The 26,147-nt window shown below is 39.7% G+C and overlaps 1 long non-coding RNA gene across 6 annotated transcripts in view; it reads left to right on the top strand.

Annotated features, from left to right (window-relative positions):
* Nucleotides 1-25,648, top strand: part of LOC141520786 (uncharacterized) — a 39,859-nt gene extending 14,211 nt beyond the window's left edge. Inside the window, exons 2-6 of one of the 6 annotated variants that reach the window (XR_012477729.1) lie at nt 5,047-5,227; nt 6,208-6,774; nt 7,196-7,277; nt 14,582-14,697; nt 24,696-25,648. This is a non-coding gene — a long non-coding RNA (uncharacterized LOC141520786). Of the gene's footprint in view, nt 1-5,046; nt 5,228-6,207; nt 7,278-14,581; nt 14,698-15,739; nt 16,287-24,695 lie in introns of those variants that run through there. The other 5 variants (XR_012477730.1, XR_012477725.1, XR_012477727.1 and 2 more) reach the window with 5 other exon arrangements.
* The last annotated feature ends 499 nt before the right edge of the window (nt 25,649-26,147 follow it).

Genomic DNA, 26,147 nt, shown 5'->3' on the forward strand with positions numbered 1-26,147 from the left:
AAAATGCTAAAAATTCAGATTAAACTTAAACATATGCTACTTTTGGAGAGCAGATTTTAAAGTTTTACCAGCATATCTCAGGAGAAATGACCCCTGTTCCCATCAAAAATCATTACATTGATTGAAAAGCCTCTAAGCAGTTGGGACCAGAGTAACAGAATGTTATCATTGGAATCTAGATGTGTTACTGTTTGACTGAGATGACAATGAAAAGTAGAAATGGTGATTTGAACTCTGTACTAAATGCACCCAGAGAAACATGAGAATCATGGAATTTTTCAAAAATGGAGTGCAAGTAGTCTAAAAAATGATTTCTACTAGCCAGAGAGATAATAGCTGACAAAGTTTTAGGGCTGGGGCATTGTAGCTGAGCTGACTTGGAAGCTCTGTTACTCACAAAGGGAAAATTCCATTCAAGAAAATTTTGTAAGTAGAAGTCAACCATAGAGGGAGGGGCTGTGCATCCTCAAGAGAAGCAGTTTTAGTTTGGGACTAAGGGCAGACTTAGGACCCAGACTTAAATGGCATCTCTTAGTCCAGTGACCACACCAAGGAGTCTGAGATCCAGATCCAAGGGATCTCAGGTCTAGACTCTAGATGACAGAAGTAGGAGGGAAGTAGGAAAGGGAACTCGAAATTACTTTACAATTCTGTATTTACTGTGCTCTTGCAATTTTTCTATACTCCAATGAAAGAGAAAGCCTTTATAGGCAGGGGTAAACTGGAGTTGATCGTAAATCATTTACTGCTATCATAAATCTGGAGCAAAAAAAGTAGAGAAAATATAGCAGAAGATAAGTGATGTTACTTTGATGGAGGAAATTCTGATCTCTGGAACACTGAGAATGGACCTCAAGGGCCATCAGCACCTGGGAGTTTGTCCAGGAAATAATGAAATCATACTTTAGGAACTGAAAGATCAGTCCTACTGGATCAACGTAGGGATGCTCTGGGAGGGAAGGGACCAGTCAGAGCAGAATTTGGCTTTAGCCAGACCCACCAAACAAATAACTACCCTCAGATCAGACTTTCACAACTGAGGCATCCCAGGAAATTGCTTAGTCCCTGGTCATATTCGGAAACAGTCAACTGGAGGTCCTGACCACCAGCATGAGGGAAATCTGATGACACTGGTGATTTAACCCTCCCTTTCACAACCTTCAGTGAAGTCGAAATACACTGAGGAAATGAGTGAGAAAGGCGCCATGATGCTCTGCTGGCATCTTGTTGACCTCCGCTCTGTAAACTCAGTTGCTCTGCCATTTGTTTCTCCTGGCAGAGGTTGGGTATCTGCCCTTGGGTCAGAGTCTCAGGCATTAATCCATATTACCAGAAGAGCAGGGACCATTGGTGGGACCTTCTATAAAGTGTTTCTTTCCTTGTCCAGGGAACTGGTTAAAACTGTCCAGGCCAGTGAGGGTAGCTGGAGTCTGGGACTGGTCTGATTAAGTTCATGTCAGAAAGTGAAGCTCTGAAGTGTCTATTTGATTGGATCAAGTGAAAGCCAGTAAAGGAGAAGTAAATACCCTGAGAGTAAATATCAGAGAAGGGGAAACTGAGAAAAGCATCTAATATATGGGAACTTCCCATAGCAAAGCTTTTCATCCAGAGTTAAGTCCTTGAAAGAGAAAAGTTCTCGGTTTGGTGTCTGGGGACCTGGTTCAACTCCTTGCTACTTACTATGCATGTAACTTGGGGAAAACTATTCGTCTTCTCAGACACTCAGTTTCCCTATCTGTAAAATGAAGGATTGGACTTGATGATCCATAAAGTTCCTTCTAGTTCTCTGACTCTACATCATAAAAAGAGAAGGCAAGAAGCACGTAAAAATTAAGCTGCCTCTGGCTTCTTACAGCTCAGCAGCCTCTGGTCTAAGTAACCTGGTCCTTTCATGGTTGCTACCAAGTCATGTCTTAAAATAGATATTAATTACTCCAGTCCTGAGTACAATTAAACTGCTAAGACAGAGTGTCCCTGAACCTCCATCATTTCAATCCTGTGACCTTTGGTTGAGGGTATAATTAAGTCAAATGTCCAAAGAAATTATTTCATTATAATGTCAAATAAACCTCTTATTCGCTTAGGCTGATGCCTACATCAAGTGTGACATGGAGCAGAAATCAATGCCTTGGAGACGGATCCAGCATATGTCTTCTGGATTGAGCTCCTGTTTTCCTACCTCCCTACCTCCCTGTCTGAGAAAATCGAGCACTTGACTAGTGCATGACACATAGTATGCATTTTTTTACTTTCCCAACATCCTGCCCCTTACTCCCTCATGGTAAATAAAATCCCATCCTAGAAGGATGAAATTTAGGGAAATTTACTGGTCCAACAAACTCAACATATTTTAAGTGAATTTTCTTTGTGCAAACTTCTGTACTAGTCCTGTGGCAATTAAAAGGATGAATGAGAAAACGGTATCTGCCATCATGGAGCAAAACAAATCTAGTGGGAAAGATAAAGCATGTATGCAAATAACTCTAGAACTATTTAGAATATAATAAGTTTAGGGAAAGGGTCTGGATGGTCATCCCTGAGATATCTGAAGTTAGATTACTTCTATGGTGGGGGGATTGGGTAGGAATTGTTGAGAGAAATGATAAGACCTGATGGAGAAGGTGGTCCCTGATCTGGCCTTCTGAAGGATGAAAAGGATTTTGATAGGCAGAGAGAGTAAGTTATTTTAGGTAATGGCAAAAAAGTAAATTAAAAACCCAGTGAGGGCAAGATGGATTCAGAGAACAATAGTACTACAGTTTTTCTGGGGTATATAGTATGTGAAACAGTTAGTGAGAGATGAAGCTGGAAAAATTGGATGAGATCATAGAATTTAGAGACTATCTATAGTGTCCTCCACCTTTCATTTTACAGATTACCTTGAAGATAAGAAACATGCTGTGACAATCACACTGTTAGTCCTGCACAATTATTCTATGAAAAAGGAAGTACAATTATCGCTCTATTTTACAAATAAGGAACTAATCCTCAAAGAAGCTTTGGCATGTCCTTAGTCACTCAGCTGGTTAGCATCATAAAAAGGACTGAATTCAGGCCTCCTGACTCCAGGTCCAACTCTCTTTTTACTAGGTCATACATCTTGCCCAGAACCAGGCCTCTAGGTGACAAGACCACCATTTCCAAACTGTGCTTCCTCTAATGAATATCTGTTGCCTTCTTGGCTCATTTTTTGGTATTGTATTCCTGATTCGAATGTAAGACCCTTGAGGTCAAGGACTATCATGCTTTCTTATATTTCTGTCTCCAGAGATTAGTACAGTATTAACTATTAAATGCTTTATAACTTATTCAGTTCTTTAAAAATACCCTCTATTCCCATTTAAAGTGTCCCCCTTTCCAATTTGGCCCAGATCTAGCACCATGCACTCCTAAAATCTGGTTCAGAGATAATCCTACCTCCATGCAGTGCCACTGCATTCTAACCTTAAGATATTGTTGAAATCCCTTTCTCCCTCCCTTCAAGACCGAGCTTCTTCAAGATGATTTCTTGAATTCCTATAGCATAAGGGGATCTCTCCTTTCTCACATTTCTCTTAAATCTCTGTCTAGGGTTCCACATGTGCTTCCATTCTATAATCCCTTGGATCCTCCTTTTTTGGATCCAGGACTTAATCCAGTGTTCCCATGGTCTATACTGTTTAGGGCAGTGCCTATAGTTATCTTTCATCCTTGTAACCCAACACTGAATTTTGGACATAGTAGGGATAGGGGTTAGGACTAGACCCGTGATTCCCCTAGAATAGGGAACTCCCACAGAAGCAAATCCCATTTCCTGAGACAGGTCAGGATTTTCACTGCAAGTTGTTTCTTAGAGAGTCCCCTAGAGCACTAAGGGGTTAAATGACTTGTTGAGAGTCAAATTTATCAGAGGCAGGATTTGAATTCAGATCTCCTTGGTTCAGGGACGGTAAAGTGGTAGAGTGCATAGAATGTCAGAATCACTTAGACTCATCATCATTATCATTGGCTGCATTATCATTGGTGGCGGCAGCGGCATCAGCATCGTTATTACTGTTATTGTTACTATTAATTACAAAGATCACAGCAGGGGGTTCAAAAGGGACCTTAGAGAACATCTAACCCAATTCCCTCATTTTACAGAGAGAGCTCCTGATGAAAGGATGTGTTTTTCCTCCTCACTTTCTGCCCTCACTTTCCTGTGGGCTACAAAGCCTCCAGCCTAGAGATTCACCATCATCATCATTACCTATAAGGAAATGGCCAAAATCAGAAAAGCTAAACCCCAGCTTCATCCACCAACTAATTTGGCTGTGAACCAATTCTTCCTTTGCCATTCCATGATTGATATCTTTATTCTTGATGGACATCTCTCTCCTTAAAGAACCAACTTGGATTCCCTAATTTCAGTTTAATGCTTTTCCAAGGTTTAAACTTTCAAATCAGTTGCCAATCCCTGAATGCCGCTGTTGACTTTGCCTCTAACACATCCCCTGTGTCTCCATGACAACAGAAAAAGGAATATGGAAATACACTTGCATGAACTAAAACAGTAATTTTGGTACCGATCTGCTCCCAGATTTCATTTCAATTACACATTTCAGAAATGATGTTAGTCAAATGGGTAAGGAGGAGATTTGGGATTGCGTTATAATGATTTTTGACAGTCACGTCTCTTCTATTCATTTGATTCAAGGAAAAGAAGACAACTCTTATGGGAGGGAATTCAAACTCTCAACCACCCCACCATGTCTGGTGCTCCCCTTAAGTCTCACATGCATACATACACATGTGAATGTTAACAGGTGCTACCCAGGTCATTTTAATCAGGGAAACCATCCCACAAACAGTTGATAAAATGAGGATAATATCTGTAATACCTACTTCACAGAGTTGTTGTGAGCCATCAAAGATGTCTTTGTAACCTTTAAAGCCACATATCATCTTCCTCCTCCTCCCGAGATTGTGGCAGCTAATGTCGTTGTTTAGTTCTGTTTGGCTCTCCATAACCCCATTTGTGGTTTTCTTTGCAGAGATATTGGAACTGTTTGCCTTTACCTTTTCCAGGTCATTTTACAGAAGAGGAAACAGAAGCAAACAGAGTGAAGTGACTTGCCCAGGGTCACACATCTGAATCCAGATTTGAACTCAGATCTTCTTCAGTCCAGCCTGGTATTCTCTCCCCTATGCCACCTAGTTATTCTGATACTTCAGAGGATCGAAAGTTTGGAGCTGGAAGATTACCAAGGTCAATGCTTCATTTAACAGATATGGAAACAGAGATATAAAGAGGTTAAGTGGCTTACTCAGGATCACAGAGCCTCCTCCTGGGAAGCAGGATGGCATACTGGACTTACAACCAGAAAGTCCTTTATTTACTGTGTGATGGGAATCATGTCACTTAGTCTCAAGATAATATATATATATATATATATATATATATATATATATATATATATATATATATATATATATATATATATGTGGAACTTACCTTCTAAAGTCATTTGTGTTAGTAGGGGGAGTTCCCCACCCTGATGAAACTGTAGTCTTTGTTTGATTCCCAATAAGAGCTTCCCCATAAGGGTCTGGCCTACTTTCTTATGCCCTCAAGGTCTTCTTATAGAATTTGAGATTTAGAAAGTACCCTAGGGATGATCTAGTCTGGTACTTTCTTCCTTTTGTTACTGTCATTCAACATGCTAGCTATTTCTCCTTTCTTTCTATAATCTACAGCATGACCTCCTTGCCTTGATCTAAATTATCGATCAATTTGTTAAACACATTTTAAAAAATATATATGTGTGTGTGCATATATACATATTAAAATTGTCCAATTGTTATAGAATATGTTTACAAAACAAAAACCCACACAGAAAAAAGAAGGGACACAAGGGACACAGATTTGTAATTAGGGAAACACTAATACCAAGTATGCCAAGTAATCAATCACTTCCTGTTTTTGTAATATGAGTTTACTGGAAGCAACTAGATAGCTCATTGGATAGAACCCTGGACCTGGACCTCAGACGCTAGCTATGTGACCCTGAACTTAATTTCTGTTTGCCTTAATCTCCTAGAGAAGGAAATGGAAAACCAGTCTGATATCAGCCCCAAGAAAACTCCATGTGGAATCAAAACTAGATACAATTGAACACAACAAAAATCTATAATCATTTTTGATGCATGTGCTTTTGGACTCATCATTTTCTTTCTCTGTGTTTCAAGTTGTTTTATTTGAAATTTGAAAGGACCAAAGAAGAGATGAGCAAATAAACTTTCACTGGAGAGATGGGAGACAATCAAAACACTGAAGGTTCCCTGGAGAGATGGGAGACAATCAACATTGAAGGTTCCCTATGTTTTCAGTTGTAGTTAATATGTGGGGTGGTTTTGCTGAACTGGGCCAAGGGAAAACTCATTGGATGGTGGGTGAGATGGGGAATATTTGGAAATAGACATGATAAAAACAAGTCAACAATTTAAAAAGAAATCAAAGAAATGAAGGATCTCTGCCACCTCTCATATTCTATGAATATAGAAAGGTCTTTTTCAGGAGCTAACTTCAGAGTATTGATTATAAGATCTAGTAAAAGGCTGAAATTAAGGCTGTAGGTGTCAGACTCCTCAGCTGTTGCCACCTAAGTTTGGTAAAGCTTTATTGCTATGAGATATGACACTTCACAGTATTATGATCAATAACCAATTTCATTTGGCTTATAGGAGGTAAATTGAGCTCAAGACTGAAGACAAGAGAATAATATTTCTGATGGATTAATGCTGCCACTTAATATGGTAAACAGTCTTCTAGGATGGGCTCATGAGATAGGGTCAGTCAGTCAACACACATTTATTAAGTTCTGAATTTGTGCCAGACATTATGCTGTTATATCTCAGTTTGACTGAGATACAAGTGGTTTTCAGTGGTTCTATGGCAGGTTCTCTGTAAACAAACTGTGAAAAGCTTGGTGTTGCTTTGTAAATTCCCAGAGCTAAGACCAAGGCCTTTGGTCATTGTCCTCATTCATTCCCTCATCATGGCCTGAAGTTGAACCCAGGCTCTCAGATCTTTGGAACATTTTTTGGAAATCCTATCAAGAAATAAAGAGGCTTCTGTTCAAATCCAGTGATGAAATGCATTCTAGAACAAGCCTAGTTAAATAAGTTAAGCCAGATAGGTAGCAAGATAATGATTTTTCTTTTCAAAAAATAACAGTTCTTTAAGATCATCTGTCAAGTCTTAAAGGTTTATGGATGTCTGATGATAGAAAGACTCTGGAAATGCTGAAGTAAGAGAGGTAAGTGTGTAAAAAGTTTGGTGTGGCTGAGAGTCAGGAGACTTGGGTTCTAATTACAAATCTGCCACTGATGAGTTATGGAGGGCATCCTCATTCCAAGCCTAATTCTCTGTCAACACAGATTCTTTTTTATCTCATACATGCACACGTATACACATATACATCACATGTCAATAAGCATTTTAAAAGCATCTCTCACATACCTGGGCACTTTGCCAACCACTGAGGATAAAAAGAAAGCTAAATGACAATCTTACCCTCAAGAAGCTCACAATCTAATCACACACACACACACACACACACACACACACACACACACACACACACCTCTAGCATATGCACATTAACATCTCTGACATCTCTGATGATGTCTACCCACGTAGGGTCATCTGGAGTCACTTCTGTCTGGTATAGTTGTGATGGTCTATAATGGAAGTACCTTGGAGAAGATATGAGAAAATAAGACAGACATTCTGCAATTGTCTCTAGTCAGCAAATCATATGGCAAATAAGAGAGTGTTTTGCTATGGAGGTTTTCCAAAAGGATGACCAAGTATAGCCTCAATCACTTTCTTTTGCTACTTTCTCTCTTAGTATGATTCTCTGTAAAGGCATCCAGTGACAGATGATGCTGTGAGGGGAGAGGTTTTGGTTTCTCTCTATCAAGGCCAATGGTTGGACTGAGAACAGATGTCTGTGTTCTTTGCTTGCCTTAGCATTTATTCCTTTCTGGTTTCAGTGGAAGGGTTAGAGATTTCAACTCTGTGATTTCCAAAGCCCAGGAGAATGGTAGATCCACATGTGGGTTTTTGTAGTCTGCCCAACATCCATGTCCTAAGGAGAAAGGAGTGACCTTTGGGAGTGACCTTCAGGACCCCAGCCCAGCAGTAACTGAGATAAAGAATCATTCAGCAATTATGGCCACATCTGGACATGGAACTGGAGGGACCAATATTGCCATAAGCTGATGAAATTTGTATTGCTGTTCATTCATTTTTTTGTTTTTGTTTTGCAAGGCAATAGTGTTAAGTGATTTGCCCAAGGTCACACAGCTAGGTCATTATTAAGTGTCTGAGGTTACATTTGAACTCAGGTCCTCCTGACTCCAGGGTCAGTGCTCTATCCACCTAGCTGCCCTCCTCACCCCTTCTGAAACCCAATTGTAACTAATTCCTCTATAAATATGAGGGGCCACCCTAATCTAGGATTCTTAACCTTTTCTGTGTTATGGACCCCTTGGGCAATCTGATGAAATCTTAGAATTCAGAATAATGTTTTTAAAGACATAAAAGCAAATACAGGGGTACAAAAGGAATCAGTTATGTTGAAAAAGGAAAATGTTAAAAAAAAAAGGTTTCATGAATGCCCTTGTAGAGTTTCTCTGTCCCTTCCAGTTACATGCTGTGATAATCATTTCTAAGTCCAGAGACTTGGGGTTTAGTCCTAGTTTTGCCTTTAGCCAGTTTGGTGACCTTGATTAAATTAAAATCACTTTGAGACTCGATTTTCTTCTCTATACAATGAGAACATTGAATTTGATCAAACTTCAACTTTCCATTGCTGACATTTTAAGAATTTAAATCATTTCATCTTAGTTGCATGCATGCCTTGGTCAGCCATAGGGTGGGAGGGAGGAAATAGTGGGAAAGTCAAGTATCCTCAAGGGGCTTGGCCTGTCATTAAGAATTGGAATCCTGAAAAGAAGTGGGGGCTGGGGAGAAAACGAAGACCTTAATTACTGCAGTGAATAGAATTTTTAAGGATCTGAATTAATAATCAATCTGGCCAACTTCTCCATTGTTAAATCTTTTATTGAAGCCTTATTCAAAGAATAATTTGCAGCATGTAATTAAAGATAGAGAAAGATTCCCTCACTCCATTTATCCTGGGGGGTGGGGGAGGAAGGGGGATTGAGTTTCAGTTATAAATGAATAATTGTGTATTTAGAAAAAGACCTTCTGCTGGAATTTTGTAATAAAGAGGCCCAGAAAATAATGACAAGCAAAACAAAAATGTTAAGTCATTGGGGTATGGGGCAGCTTCTGCCTGAAGTGGGGTGCTGCCAAGATATCCAATTGGCATACTTGAAACAGCCCCATGGAAGCCTTTGTAAATTGTTCACTCCTCCAGGTCGGTGTCATCCTGATAGGACTCAGATACTAGAACCTAGCCCTAAAGAGACCAAGTGGATTGTAGGTTGGAAACTCAGTCTGGGTCTTTTTTTTTTTTAAGCCAGTCTGGGTCTGTTTGTTTTAGATTGGAAAGTATCTTGGAAGTCACCAACTGCCCCCCCCCCCCAAGGATCAAGGATTTAGAATGAAAATAATATTAGAGGTTATCTAAATGAACCCCTTGATTTTATCTTTGAGGAAAATTAGAATTCAGAAATGTTCAATGATATCCCAAGGTTACAAGAGTAGAAGGATATCAGAAGCAGGATTTGAACCTAGCTCCATGGATTCCAAATTTAACATTATTTTCATACCACAAAAAAAAAATGCTGCACCCTAGGTTTTTCATGAACAACCTGCAAGTTTCCTAAATTACTAACTCTCATGGTCTTTTCTTAGTTCTCCTCTTCCTTCACTGCCTCCTCCACTCATATAGATAGCCCCTCTACCCTTAGCTTCTAGTGGGTGTGTATAAGGGGAGTGAGTAAGCCAGGTGCACAGACTGTTATCATTCAAAAAAAGCGATAGAGTGAAAGAGAAATCTGAGAATATATTCATTCAATTGGGAAGATCAGAAAAGGGTTTTCAGAGGAGGGTGGTAGCTCCCTAATGTTCTCCACCTCTGAGGTTTTTTCCTTCCTGCTCATCTGAACAGTGTTCTCTATTGCCATTGATGAATTATCATCATTTTACAGTCTGTAAGAAGCCTCTAAGTCTGTGTCTTGGTCCTCCTTATCTTATTTCTCCATGCTCTTTCCCCTGATGATCTCATGGGCTCCCATGAGTTCGATTACTATTTAGCTCCTTCGACAGATGACACTATGTCTAGACCTATTCTCTTTTCTGAACACTAGTCCCACATGGCCAACTGTTTGATGGACATTTCCATGTAATGATGGGGTAATGATCACACCACCCCATCAAACTCAAAATGTCTAAAGCAGAAATCATCTTTCATCCTAAAACTATCTGTCATCCGAGGTGCTAGCATAGTCTCCAGTCACTCGAATGTTTAAACCAAAAGATCTCTAAAATATGTGGCTCCTCCAAAATAATGTCGGTCTCTGTCTCTGTCACTATCTCTCAGTTTCTGTCTGTCTTTGTGTCTGTCTGTCTATGTTTCTCTCTCTCTCTCTCTCTCTCTCTCTCTCTCTCTCTCTCTCTCTCTCTCTCTCTCTCCTTTTCTTCCCTTCCCCCCTCACACAACCACCATCTTCATTCATACTTTTACTATCTCTTCCCTCTGCTATTTCAATAGCCTCCCAATCATTCTCCTGCCTCATCCATCTCCCCTCCCCAATCCATCCTCCACACAGCTGCCAGAGTAATATTTCTAAGGGTTTTTTTTTTTGTAAGGCAAATGGGGTTAAGTGGCTTGCCCAAGGCCACACAGCTAGGTAATTATTAAGTGTCTGAGATTGGATTTGAACTCAGGTACTCCTGACTCCAGGGCTGGTGCGTTATCCACTGCGCCACCTAGCCCCCCCTCAGAGTAATATTTCAAAAGCAATGATTTTATCCTATCACTCTCCTGCTCAATAAACTTCAGTGGCTCCCTTTTTCCTTTGGAATCAAATGTACACTCCTCTGTATTTAAAGTCCTTCTCAACAGTCCTCCTGGCCCAATTACTTTCACAGCTTTGTTCCCCATTACTACTTTTCACGCTCCCTACTGTTCAGTCTATCTGTACTTCTAGCTTTTCCTGATCATTTCCTGCTTCCATCTATTTGGCTGTTAGTTATGAGTGGATATGCTGACTTTTAATCCTTTACTCTTTTCAAAGCTTGGTTTAGGTGCCAGCTCCTCTGTGAATCCTACTCTGATCATCTCAGTATGCATATATTCTCAGAGAATGTTGTTTGGATTTCTTTTTGGCCCTATCACTCCTTTTTAAAAATATAACAATCCACATACCTGGCTTCCTCCCTTCACTCTCATATCCCCCTCTCCCCACCACCACTGCATACCTGGCTTCCTCCCTTGAGGACAGGGATTGTTTCATTTATGTATTTATATGACCAGCACCTACCACAGAGCCCTGTACACAGCAGATGATTAATGAATGCTTGTGAAATCTGAATTTGCTTCATTCAAAACATTCTTTGGGGTTAATAATATGCTTTAGGATCCCCATTCCTTGTAGCATATCCAGGTTCCAACAATGGAGACATCAAACAAAGGTTTGATGAATTAAAAATAGCCAAAACATAAAGATATTTTACACTAATAGTGAACATTTCTCTAGCATTTTTTGCAAAGTACTTTAGAAGCTGCCTCATTTGATTCCCACAACAACCTTATATTGGAGTTTCTATTTTTATCTTTATTTTACAAATGAGGAAACTGAGACAGAGAGAAGTTAAGTGACTTACCCAGGGTCATACAAGTAATAAGTTTCTGAGCTAGGATTTGAACTCAGGTCTTCCTAATTCTAAGTCTAGTACTCTATTCACTTCTTTACATCCCATCCCTCATTTCTCCATACCAAAATTTTACATCCCCTCCCAAGGAAAGGGAATAAGCATTTATAGAGCATCTATTGTGTCACAGAAACTGTGCTAACATTATAAGTATTATCTCATTCACTCCTTACAACAATCTGTGAGGTGGTTGCTATTATTGTTCCCATTTTATAATGGAGGAAATTGAGGCACACAGAGGTAAAATGACTTACTCAGGGTCACATAAGTGCCTGAGGACAGTCGGGTCTCCCTTATTTCAGATCAAGCACTTTATCTATTGTGTCACCTAGCTGGCCCCCAAACCAAAGGGTCAGGGTGCCTAAGGGAGGAGTGTGGTCCTCTTGACTCTGGGACTAGCCCTCTAATAGCTCTGTTTTTTTTTTAATTCCTTGAAAGGAAGCACTATCTTATTTCTGTCACTGTATCCCTAGCATCTAGCATAGGATCTGGCATAATAATTAAAAAATGACGAGGGCATTTCTCCAAATAAAAAAGTAGCCTCACTGAGGATCATCAGGAGGACTTCGGGATGGCTTAGGCTTCCTCTGCTTTGCCTTCAATGCTTAGGACATTTCTGTCCATACCAGGGGTCATAGTAAACCCACTTATGACTAGAGCTTCCTCACCGAAATATCCAACACATCACTAAATCAACCATTAGAACAAAGACATGAGATCAGGAGATATGGGCTACCATCATTCCAGGCAGGGAGACTGAGGCACAGGGAGAAAACGGCTCATTCAAACATCCTACAATTAGTCAATGGTCAATCTGAGATGGCAGATTTTGTTGTTGAGTTGTTTCAGTTGTGTCTGACTTCATGACCCCATTTCAGGTTTTTTTTAGCAAAGATATTGAAGTGGTTTACCTATTCCTTCTCCAGTTCACTTTACAGGTAAAGAAACTGAGGCAAAAAGGGTGAAATGACTTTCCTAGGCTCACATAGTTTGTGTCTGAGGCCAGATTTGAATTCAGGAGGATGAGTCATTCTGACTTCAGGACTGGCGCTCTATTTACTGTGCCACCTAGCTGCCCATGCCAAATTTAATGACGTCTCCAATTGTCGACCATTTGATATTAAATCCACGTCTTCTAGCTTATAACGTTTTGTGTATTGAGATCAAACAGCCTCCTTTATGCTGTTGGCAGAAATAGGATGGCATGCCAAGTCTGGACAAAGCAATCAACAGTGAACCTCATCAAGTGAGAGGGGAGATTAAGAAAACAGCCCGGCAAAAGTGTGTGTGTGTGTGCATGTGTGTATGTGTGAATATGTATATGTGTGTGTTTGTGTGTGTGTGAATATGTGTGTGTGTGTGTGTGTGTGTGTGTGTGTGCCCAGGGATGGGGGGGGGGAGGATCTGGTCTTGGCAACAGCCAGAGCCACAATAATGCTGGGGCTAGCTGAGAGATTTTTAAAACAATATTCTTTTTCTTCTTCTTCACTGTACTAAAGATGGGGGGGGGGGGGAAGAGAGAGAGAGAGAGAGTGAGAGAGAGAGAGAGAGAGAGAGAGAGAGAGAGAGAAATGAAAGATTTTCCACCTTAAAATGAAATCATTTGCATGCCAACTTAATCACACCTCTCAGTCACCCTCCCTTTATTTTAATCTTCCCCGCCTGTTGGCATTGTCTTATTTTAAGAGCCGAGAGCTGACAGTGATGAGCTCTGTGCAGTGAAGCTCTCTGGGGGAAGGGACTTCTCCCGCCTGTTCCTTCCCAGCTAGAACACTGTAGCATCAGCAGGACTGCATAAATCACCATCCCCACTGGTGATTAGCCGTCACTCAGGTGCTTTTTTGAGAGGAGGCATCCCTAGTCCCATTTACTGACAGGAAGAAGACAGTGCAGAATGCTGAGGGCTTTCCTGGGAATCAACTGGAATTCAGAAATTTCCAGATTTAGAGCTGGAAGAAAAATTAGAAACCATCTAGGCCAGTGTCCTGAAGGAAAATGAGACCTCAACAGTTGCAATATCATCTCAGGTCCTTAGGGGGAAGAGCCTAGGGTTTGGGGTTAAGTGCACTGGGTTCAAATCCTAGCTTCACCACAACTTCATGCTTCCTTCCCACTTAGAGATATAAGAAAATGTTCAGAAAGTAAGCATGAACTAATTTTTTAGGCCCTTATTGTGTGTAAAACAATGCACTAAGCACTGGCAATCCACATAGAAAAAGGGAGATGGTCCTCACTTTCAGGGAGCTCATACTACCTGGGAAAGAAAATACATTTGTAAAGGTTTGACTATAGGTCAGATGGAAAGATCTAGAATTATTCAAGGTTCAGTAGGAGGGTGGATGACAAGATCCTGACCTTGTTAGATTACATAAATAAGAGAGGACAAATAGTAAGGAGGGCAGATGATCTCCATGTGAGATGAAGAAATAGAGGGCTTGATTCCCATCTTATCCAAATCATGTGAGCAGTAGTGACCCAGGTGAAGGGGGAAAAGGAAGGGAAGGTGAGAAATCACTAGGGGGACTGAGTCTATCTGGCACCCAGCCATGTTAGATGAAGTCTAGGATGGTCCCCCAGATGAGGGAGGGAATCAAATGAGAGAGGGGCTCCCTCTTTGTGGCAAGTCTTCCTATCACCCAACTTTGAGTATTCTCAGCCCCTAAATACATTCAGAGTTTCTTTCTTGTCCTATTTTCTCAATTTTTTTTCCAGAAAAGCAGGATTCACTTGGGAGGAAACAGGACCTTTCATGGGGGCAGCCTGAAGAGATCCCATGGTCATAGGGAAATCTCTCCACAGAGAGCCAAGATTATCACTCTGTAAAGAAGGTAGGATCATAATCAATAACTGAGATTTTGAGTGTTGAGTTAAGAAGTCAGAAGCAATGACCCTGGAAAAAATGGGGTCAGGCCTAGAATGAAGACTAGAAGTCAGAGGGGTCTAGGGATGTAATATCTAGGCAATCAGAATTATTAAGTTCAACCAAAACTTTCCTCAATTAACTGCACTCATCTTTTCTGTGGTGATATGTTACATGATGGGCTCATTGCCCAGGGATACAGTGGTCTGCCCTTCAGTTCCTTCTAGACTATCCCCATATGGTCAACTTCAACTGCCACCACCTCTACTGCTGCCCTTGGCAATAGCCATTACTAAACAGAGGCCGACAAGATCTAAGAAATCATAGGTCCCTTAAAACTCTTGAGATTCTAAAAGATCATCTTGGATGACCTCAGGACATACCCAGAATACATCCCATGATAGAGCCAGGAATTCCCCTGTATCATTAACTTGGCAAACACCTAATCTTCCAGAGATAAGGAGCTCACTCCCTCCAGAGGTGGTTTAGCAGAGATTATTTAATTGGTTTTTTGGTTTTTACTGGTCAATAGAATGACACACACACACACACACATACACACACACACACACAGTAGGTGCTTAATATAGAATCTGAAGAGGTAAAAATGAGACTTGCTCTCATTTATATTTATATTTTCATTGACATTTATCAATAAAAAATGTGTGGTGAATGAAGGAGATGCAACACTTAAAAAAAAATAAGGAACTACAAAATGGAACCCCAGCAGAAAATGCCATTTAAAAAAATGGGAAAAAATATGATGGAAAAAAGAAGGTGAACTGGTCACATAGTGAAGATGGGGAATAATCAGTGGGCATTTCAAGTGCTCCAGTGGTATATTCATGTTAAAAGAAATTAGGAGAAATTGAGGAAGACCCCTAGCATCTTGAATGGAATTTCCCCATGGCAAAGTTATGAGAGGACAAGAGACATAGGATGGGCAGACATGGATGGGTTGAGATTGCCAATCCATTGAAGTGAGTATTCCCCATAATCCATTTGCCTAGTAGGTGCTGAGACCACTTATGGACTGAAGAGAGAGGGAAGGAGTCCAGAAGAAGGAAAAATGGAGAAGATACAATTTGTAAAGAGAAGAAAGTACCTTTACTATTTGGAATTATTATGCACTGATCTCCAATAAGTGCTAAATCTTGAATTTGACATTAGGTAGAAATATAACAGGAAGAAATTCAGACCTCCTACTTAGACAACTGATAATGAAAATGACAAAATAAGCAAAATCCCCAAAGAATCTATGTACATGGATATGGGGAGGTGGAGGTGGAGGTGGTGGTGAGACATTATGCACAATTCCAGTAGACTCTTAAAAGAGCGATTTTTGTAGGTGGGTCCTGAAGGAGCATAGACAGGATTAGTTTGGAAAAGAAGCTATTTCATACCTGAGCAGTGGCAAAACTTCTTTAGGCCTTGAGATTGAGGAAGAGCTGAAAAAGGGGAAGAGGGGCAGAAAGTAAATGTTTGCCTGGAAGGATGGTAGAATGCTAGTGGAGGACAGAAAAGGGCAGGTAGTTGGGTACAAATTCTTCTCTTGGTCTAAAGTGGGGCGGGGGGGGGATACTAGATCTATAATGGAAAGAGTCCTGGCTATAAATCTAGGAGAACTGAGCTCTGATTTTGGCTCTAATGCTTCCTGTAGAATAATACTAAGCAGGTCACTTAATTTTCCCCAGGCCTCAGTTTTCCCATTTATAGAGTATAGGAATTGATTGAGCTAAGGATCCCTTAGGTGCTATCCATCCCTAAATTGAGGGTTCTTTGATCACAAGACCTTAACTGGGGCAATGTAAGGATACAGTTATAGTGTGAGGGCAAATTTGTGCAGCTCTTAAAAGTCTTATACAGCTCTAAATTTGTGATCTCATGGTGTGGCTATAGGGGGAGATAAAGAGACTTGTATAAAGAGGGGCACACTTTATCCAACTCATACATCACTTTCAACAAATGTAATGGCATCTCTACTCAGACAGGCAGAGCTTCACACTTGTAGTTTGGGAACGTGAAGTTGTTAGAACAGTTGACTTCAATGAGACTCCTGAGTAATCAAAAGCAGGATCTGGTCCCTTCTTGTGTCAAGGAAGGTTTCCTCAACAGGACACAAAATACCCAAGAAGAGGCACCTATTTTCATCTCAGGGTTTCATTGCAAGAAACTTTTCTTACCTCTCTGAGCAGGGGAAGTCAGATGGAAAACTACAGGGACTACTCCCCTCCCCCAGAACTCCTTCAGGACTGGGGAGATGTGATGGAGGGAGTGAATGAAATACTTGGAGAAGATATTTTAGAGAGAGTATCCAAAAAAGATGTGAATGGACAAGGAAAAAGTCTCCGAAAAGGACTCAAATCAGCAGCAAATAAAGGCAGATTAAATCAGAGTATTTTTGCTGCTGATAAACCCAGATAATACCTTGGGTGGGTTGAGGATTCCTTTCCCTTGATGAGCATCAGCCACTCTATACAAGACTTCCTGCTATATTTCTTTTTCTTTTAAGTAACTAATAAGCCCCTATTTTTCCCATTCTGAGGAATGGATAGGTATAGTCAACTTATTGGGTAAGAGACCTTCAGAATGGTAGCTGTCCATGAGAGATATAAATCATCACCTCGCCAGTACTTTTAAAGACTTATTGTCGTTGCACTGTAGTACAGCTATTCCCCAGACATATAGGAGTTAGGGGACTCAAAATTGCTGATGTCCTATTGTTTGTTCTTTATTATAGATAGTTTTAGACCACCACAATAAAATGGCTATCTCCATAAAGTAAGTCACAGCAGTTATGTTTGCACTATATTATATACTATTTAGTGTGCGATTATTTCTAAAGTATCTTAATTAAAATATTGGATTATTAAGTGTCATTCATCAAAACTATCTGATAATGGTTAAGGAATAGTGTGGTAGATCAGTGGAATAGAATAGATACACAAGAAACAGTAGTAAATGACCATAGTAGCCTAGTGTTTCATAAAGGCAAAGATAAATGCAAAGTTCTTTTTCTAGAATAAGAAGTCACTATCTGACAAAAACTTCTGGGAAAACTGGAAAACAGGATAGCATAAACTAGGTATAGACCAACATCTTACATCATATACTAAGACATAAAGGTGATACCATGAGCAAATGAAGAGAGTCGGGGATAGATTATCTGTCAGGTGTATGGGAAAAGGAAGAATTTATGACCAAACGAGAACAGAGAGCATTACAAGATGTGAAATAGATAGTTTTAATTATTTTAAATTTAAAAGGTTTTGCCCAAACTAAACAAATGCAAAAAAGATGAGAAGGAAAACAGAAAATTTGACAGCAATTGTCTAATAAAAGTCTCATTTCTCAAATATATAGAGAGGAGAATCAAATTTTATAAGTCATTCTCCGATTGATAGTCAAAGGATGTGAACAGTTTTCAGATAAAGAAATCAAAACTATCTATAGTCATGTCAAACTCACTAATGATTTGAGAAATGTAAATTAAAACAGCTTTGAGGTAACACCTCATATTTATCAGATTGGCTAATATGACAGAAAAGAAAAATGATAGTTTTTGGAGATATGGAGAAAAATGGGGCACTAATGCGCTATTGTGGAGTTGTGAATTGATCCAACCATTCTGGAGAGCAATTTAGAACTGTGCTCCAAGAGCAATCAAACTATGAATTTACATTGATTCAACAAAAACCACTACTAGGTCTGAATCCCCAAAAAGAGCATAAAAAGGGAAAAGGACCTACATGTATAAAAATCCTTGTAACAGCTCTTCTTGTGGTCAAAAAGAATTGGAAACTGAAGAAATGCCAATCAGTTGGGGACTAGTCAAACAAGTTTGTGATTGTATTTGGTTGTATGGGATTGTATAATTGTATATGGATTGATTTGGAATACTTTTTGTGCTATAAGAAATAATGAACAAGGGGGTGGTTAGGTGATGCAGTGGCTAGAGCACCGACCGGCCCTGGAGTCAGGAGGAACTGAGTTCAAATCCAGCTTCAGACACATAATCATTACCTAGCTGTGTGGCCTTGGGCAAGCCACTTAACCCAATTGCCTTTCAAAAAAACTAAAAAAAAAAAAAACCCAAACAAGAAATAATGAACAGGATAATTTCAGAAAAAAAAACCTAGAAAGACTTGCATGAACTGATGCAAAGTGAAGTGGGCAGAACTGGGAAAATATTGTATACAGTAACAGCAACATTGTAGGATGATCAACTATAATGGACTTAGGTCTTCTCAGCAATACAATGATCCAAGATAATCCAAAAGACTCACAATGAAAAATGTTATCTACAACCAGAGAAAGAATTGATGGAGTCTGATCACAGATAGAATCATATTATTTCATCTTATTTTTGTATGTGTTTTTTCCTTCCTTTTGTTCTGTTGCTTTTTCATAACATGGTTTATATGGACTTGTTTTACATGATAGCACATATATAACATATATTAAATTGCTCACTATTTTAGGTACAGGAGAGGGAAGAGAAAAGAGTTCCAAATTTTCTGAACCTTCTGCAAGTCCTTATCTTTTTGTGGATATTGGGTCTTGCCTTGAAGTTCATGGTTGCTGACTGATCAGGTGATAGTTGTTAGTTAAAGGTTGAGGTGGCTTTGGCAAGTTCTTAAAATAAGGCCACATTGAAATTTGCCACATTGATTGAGTCTTCCTTTCACTTTGAACACTTAGGATTTTTTTTAATTGGCCTAATTTCAATATTGTTTTTATCTCATAGAATAGGGGGCCCAAGGACAGGGAGAGGAACAGGAAATACTGGTTGGTGGAATAGTCAGAACATAACATTCATTGATTAAATTTGCTATCTTATATGGGTGCTGGTGCACTTAGTGGTGTACCAAAGCCATTACAATAGTAATATCAAAGCTCACTGATCATTCAGTCATGTCTGATTCTCTGTCACTTGAGGTTTTTCTCGGTAAAGATACTGAAGTAGTTTGTCATTTCTTTCTTCAGCTCATTTTATAGCTGAGGAAACTGAGTCAAACAAGGTATGTGACTTTCCCAGGGTCTCACAGCTGGTAAATCCCTGAAGCCTGCTTTGAATTGAGGCCCAGCATTTTATCTACAACATTATCTGAGCTGTTAGATCACCATAACAGATATAATAATGATAATAATAATAATGACTATGAATACAATGGTGATGTTTGAAGTATTGTCAGAATTATGAAAATGTGAGAAGAGAAACTCTGTGAGCTCATGCTGTTGGGAAAATGGTGCTGATAAGACTTGATCCATTCAGTGTTGCCACAAACCTTCAATTTGTAAAAATCCCCATCTGCAAAGTACGATAAAGGGAAGTGCGAATAAAACAAGGTGTGCTTGGAGTTTGGTGGCTTTGTCCGGAAGTCCATGGATTTGTGCTTTGCTTTCTGCTTCAGTGAAACTTGAGCATCTCCTGGCTTCTTCCACCCCAGACGCTAGACCCCCTAGGGACAATCCTGTGATCCTGACCCCTCCCCATGGCTCTCCAGAGCCCCTGGGCCACCGCAGCTGGTCTATTAGCTGCTCACTTCCTCCTTCAGAAGGATTTGACAAGCCACTAGGAAATGAGGATAAATGGGCCAATCTACAGAAGAATAACTGAGAGGCATTATAAAATGGGAACCATTTGAAAATATAACACTCTGGCATTCAGTGAAAGGAGCTGAATTTTAAATAATTAAGCATAGATTGCAGAAACAAGGGCTGTACTTTAATGGCTCCCAGCATTAGTAATTCCCTACAAGATATTTGATATAGTGGAGACCAAGTTTATTTACAAGCAAATGCACACACCCCTCCCCTATTTACAGTATGTCAGTCTATGGGGAAAGACAAGTTTAAAATAAATCAGAACATTCCTATAAATTCAATGGATAAAAATGTCTCACTGGAGAAATTCTGGGTGCCCACTGGCACACCCTGTTCCTGTCTCCTCCAATCCAACGCAGATTCCAGATGTTCCCTAAGTGAAACCTTCTCCTAAACAGCAGCACTGGATTGTGAGGAGGGGGAGAGATATTGATTTCATTAGTCCACTACTTCAATACGATTTGAGCCCTTTGTATTTTGTGGAAATGAAGACCAGAGCCTCATCAAACACAGCACACGAGAACGCAGGCGAGTCCCAGCAAACATATTGCCTTGACCTTGCAGGTCTGAGACCCTTGGGCTAGAGAGAGAAAGGAACTCCTTCAGTCCCTTTCCATGCCAGTTCTCCACGGCCCACGTAGCGCACTGGAACTTGGCGTCCTGTGCAGGCCTTTGGTCCCTTTCTAGGCATCTGGCAGGCCATCTAGCCCCGTGCTCCGATGCCGTTTTCTTTGCTAGGAAGGATGGGTCTGTCCATGTGGCAGAACATTGATCTAACTGGAGAATTGCAATACAAAAAGGCTTAGGCACAGCTGGGGACCCTCCCGGTGGAACAATCCAATTTCTCCAGCCTGGGAACCCCAAAGATCTCCCATCTGCACCAGAAACAAAGCCGGTGGGGGTGGAACTTTCCCTAAGCTCCAGAATGCTGAGAGGAAGTATTGGAGAGGGGTTAGTATTGCCCCTGAGGGCAGACCAGGAGGGGGAGAGGTGCAAGTTCCAAAGAGACTCAAGTTGGACCTTTGTGTGAGGCCGAGTAGCCTAAAGGTTAGAGCAGTGCCAAAGCAGAACAAACAGCCTTTGGAGATGGGCAGTTCTCCTGGCCACGAGGGAAGGTCTAGGATGACCATTTATCTAGCATTCTGTAGTGAGGCTTCTTTGGGGGGAGGAGGGGAGGAGGGAGGCAAGGGATGGAGAGAACATGGGTGGTAAAAGACAGGCTCTGAGATTTCCTCCGGCTCTGAAATTCTGCGACTCTAAAACTGAGGCTGAGGATTCCATTCACAGTTGTGTCCCTGCCTCTTCCTCTGTCCTATAGGGTTGGCTTGCCTGTGCCTCAGTTTCTCTCCAACACCACACACGATACAGGGTTTCAAAACTTGTCCCTTGAAGCCCGGAGCAAACAAACTCTTTGTGGTTATCGACTGACCTTGTAGGATCTGACCTGAGTCACTTTGACTTTCACTAAGTCTCCCACTTCCAGCTCTGATGGCTCAACTCTCTCCAGTCGCTTCCCATTTTCCCCAACGACCCCCTTCCATCACTCGCTCTCGAAAACACACACACACACACACACACACACACACACACACACACACACACACACGATCGTAGTTCATATTGATTCAGAATAGCATCATCCAGTTCAACACCTGCATTTTAGTTTATTCAAGGCAACGGGGTTAAGTGACTTGCCCAAGGTCACACAGCTAGGTAGTTATTAAGTGTCTGAGGTCTGTCCGATTGGAGCTCAGATTCCCCTTGACTCCAGGGCCGGTGCTCTATCCACTGCACCATCTAGCTGCCCTCAACACCTGCATTTTAACAGATGAGGATAGGGAAGCCCGAAGAGATTAAGGGATTTGTTCAAGGAAACATAAGAGTAAGTAGCAGAGTTAGGATATGCTCCCAATTTCTTGGACCCCAAGTTCAGTGCACCCCATTAAATGATGCCACTGTTGCAGCTTAACTAGGGGCAGCTAGGTGGTTCATGGTCAGTTTTAGAGTGAGGACCTGGATACTAGCTGTGTGATCCTAGGAAAATCACCTAACCCTATTTCCCTCAGTTTCCTCATCTGTAAAATGAGCTGGAGAAAGAAATGACAAACCACTCCAGCATCTTTTCCAAGAAAAGCCCAAATGAAGTCCCTGCAGAGTCTGAAACAACTGAACAACAGCATAATAGTGATCACCTCTCTGTCATATAGGACATATTTCATCATTGGTCTTCTAGACATCCTCAGTCTTGCAATCAGGAATGGTCTTGATATTTTTTTTTTTTAAGGTTTTTTGCAAGGCAATGGGGTTAAGTGGCTTGCCCAAGGCCACACAGCTAGGTAATTATTAAATGTCTGAGGCTGGATTTGAACTCAGGGACTCCTGACTCCAAGGCCGGTGCTCTATCCACTATGCCACCTAGCCGCCCCAGGAATGTTTCTTGACCTTAGTTCCTATAGTTTTTAGAGTTATCTTTTTTTTTTTAGTATGAATTGTTCTCTGGATTCTTTAATTTCATTCATTATCAGTTTGTAAAAGTCCTCAAAGATATTCATTTTTATGATATTGATGTCTAGTAAATCTGGTATATCTAACTAGATGTCGAGATGTTCTTTCTGCTTAGTTATCAAATGATTAGTGACTGAATTTACTCTGCATATGTTCATGAGTCTTTTCCTGCTCCTTCGAAAGACTCCTTTTCCTCTGTTCAACGGCTGGAGTACTCCATCATATTCCTACATCACAACTTATTCAACCATCCTCACATGATGGACAGCTCTTTCTTTAGTTTCCATTTTTTTTTCACCACAAAGAAACAACTGCTATAAATATTTTTGTACAAAAAGGATCTTTTTCTTTTTGATCACTTTTGTGTAAAGGTCTCACAGTGAGCGGTGTCTTTGGATCAAAAGGTTTGCATTCTTTGGTAAATTTTTGTTTAAAATTTGGATATAATTTTCACAAGTTCAGAAACATAGTAAACAATAAATGCTTGTGTTTCTTTTTAATTACCAAATTGCTTTTCAGTAGAGTTGAATCCATTCATAGGTCCACCACCAGTGAGTCAATGAGCCATTTTCCCATAGCCCTTCCGACATTGATCATTTTCTTTTTTTGTCTTCTTTGTCACCCTGATGGGTGAGAAGCAGAATCTCAGAATTGCTTAAATTTGCATTTCTCTAATTAGTAGTGATCTGGAGCATTTCTTCACATGACTATAGATAGCCTGAGTTTCTTCCTTTGAGAACTGTCTGTTCATTCCTTTAGGTCATTTATCAGTTAAGGGTGACTCTTATTCATACAAATTTAAACCATTTCCTTATATATCTGATCAATGAAATCTTTATCAGAAAAAAAAACCTGCCATGAAGACTTTTTCCTAGTTAGTTTCCCTTTTGATCTTAGCTTTATTGAATTTGTTGATGCAAAACATTTTTAATTTTATGTAATCAAAGTGATCAGTTTTGTGGTTCTCTTCATTATCCTTTTGTTATAAACTTTTCTTCTATCCATAGATGTGTTATGAATTTTTTTCTGTTTGTCTAATTTATTTATGCATATATATATATTAAATATTTATTTGCATTTAGGTCATGTATACTTTGGTAGCTTATCTCTGTATGAGGCGTTATCTTAATTTAATTTTTTCTATAGCAGTGTTCAGTTTTCTTAGTAGTTTTGGTCAGATAGCAAATTCTTTCCCCAATAGTTGGGGGTCTTTCGTCTTACTGAATACTAGGATTCTGTTAGATATATTTGCTTCTATATATTGTACAGCTACTGAACAATCTTTATTTTTAATAATATCAAAATGTTTAAATAATAAATATTTATTGAATGCCTATTTGCCCCTGGCATTGTGGAAGGTGCTACAAATACAAATAAGAAAAAATAATCCCTGTCCTCAAGTAAATTACAATCTAATTGCAATATGACAAAGCATTAAAACCTAATGTTTTGAGAATTCATATTTCCTAGTTTAGATCTGCCAGTATAATGCTTCCTTTGTTCCCTTTTCTTTTCATTATTTCTCTTGAGGTTCTTTGCCTTTTTTTCCTTCAGATGAATTTTTAGAATTAGTTTTTCTCATTCTATAAACTAATTCTTTGATACTTTGATTACTGTGGCCTTGAATAAGTAAATTAATTAAGATAGTTTTATTTTTATTTTATGTACTTTTCCTCTCAATTTCCTACTCACTATCTCTTTGTATAAAAAGTAGTTTATAGTTAAATTTATACATTTATATGTTTCTTATGTGCATTTTGAGAGGTAGACAACTAAGCATCCTTAAAGCTTAGAAGGTGACCTATATTTAATAAATGCTTGTTGCCTAACTGCTAGTCTTGTTGTCTCTTACAGAATCTAATATGAAGTCTCTGACTTTCAGTGTGCCCTTTAAGAGATGCTCATTGGGGGCAGCTAGGTGACGCAGCGGATAGAGCACAGGCCTGGGAGTCAGGAGTACCTGGGTTCAAATCCAGTCTCAGACACTTAATAATTACCTAGCTGTGTGGCCCTGGGCAAACCACTTAACCCCATTGCCTTGCAAAAAACCTAAAAAAAAATGTTCATTGAATTTGAAGTAGCTGTTTTTCTAGTGGGATGGACATTGAGGGGATGCCCATCCATTGGGGAATGGCTTAACAAGTTGGAGTATATGAATGGCATGGAATACTATTGTTCTATAAGAAATAACGAGTGGCCAGATTTCAGAAAAGCTTGAAAAAACTTGCATGAACTGATGCGGAGTGAAGTGAGCAGAACCAGGAGAATATTGTACACATTAATAGCAACCTTGTGTGATGATTAACTAGGAAGAACTTGCTCTTCTCCTCACTGCAATGACCCAAGACAATTCTAAAGGACTTGTGATAGAAAATACGGTTCATGATGCTGAGAGGGATGAGCAGAACCAGAAAAACACTGTATGCCCTAACAGCAACATGGTGGTAATGATCAACCTTGATGGACTTGGTCATCCCTTCAGTGCAACAATCAGGGACAATTTTGGGCTATCTGCAATGGAGAATACCATCTGTATCCAGAGAAAGAATTGTGGACTCTGAACAAAGACCCAAGACTATTACCTTCAAATTAGAAAAAAAAACCTGTTATCTTATTATGTAATTTTGCTGTCTCATACTTTATTTTTCTTCCTTAAGGATATGATTTCTCTCTCATCACATTCAATTGAGATCAATGTATAACATGCAACCAATGTAAAGACTAACAGAATGCTTTCTGTGGGGGGAGGGAAGCAAGAATGGGGGAAAAATTGTAAAACAAAATAAATAAAATCTTTCAAAAAATAAAATGTCTTAAATAACAATCACTTTAGAATTTCAGCAATTTATGGTTAAAATGTATATTACCGTTGTGAAAGCTGTTGGCATAAGTAATGTTGATAAAAATTGTGAGAAAAATACATGAAAAAAGAAAAGGAAAAAGAAAATACTGTTCACATCCAGAAAAGAAATTATGGAGTCTGAGTAAAGATCAAAGCATACTATTTTCAATTTTTTAAAAATTTGTTTTATATTTTCTATTGTTATCCCCTCTCATGCTTTCCTCCCTCCTTTTATCTGATTCTTCTTTCCCAACATGATTAATATGGATATATGTTTAACAAAGTTATATATTATAACGTTACTTCCTGTAAAAGAGAGAAAAATGTGGAACTCAAAACTTTACAAAGAAATATTGAGGGGCAGCTAGGTGGCGCAGTGGATAAAGCACCAGCCCTGGAGTCAGGAGTACCTGGGTTCAAATCCAGTCTCAGACACTTAATAATTACCTAGCTGTGTGGCCTTG

Source organism: Macrotis lagotis, chromosome 4 (genome assembly GCF_037893015.1).
Source record: "Macrotis lagotis isolate mMagLag1 chromosome 4, bilby.v1.9.chrom.fasta, whole genome shotgun sequence".
In the NCBI taxonomy this organism is placed as follows: Eukaryota; Metazoa; Chordata; class Mammalia; order Peramelemorphia; family Peramelidae; genus Macrotis; species Macrotis lagotis.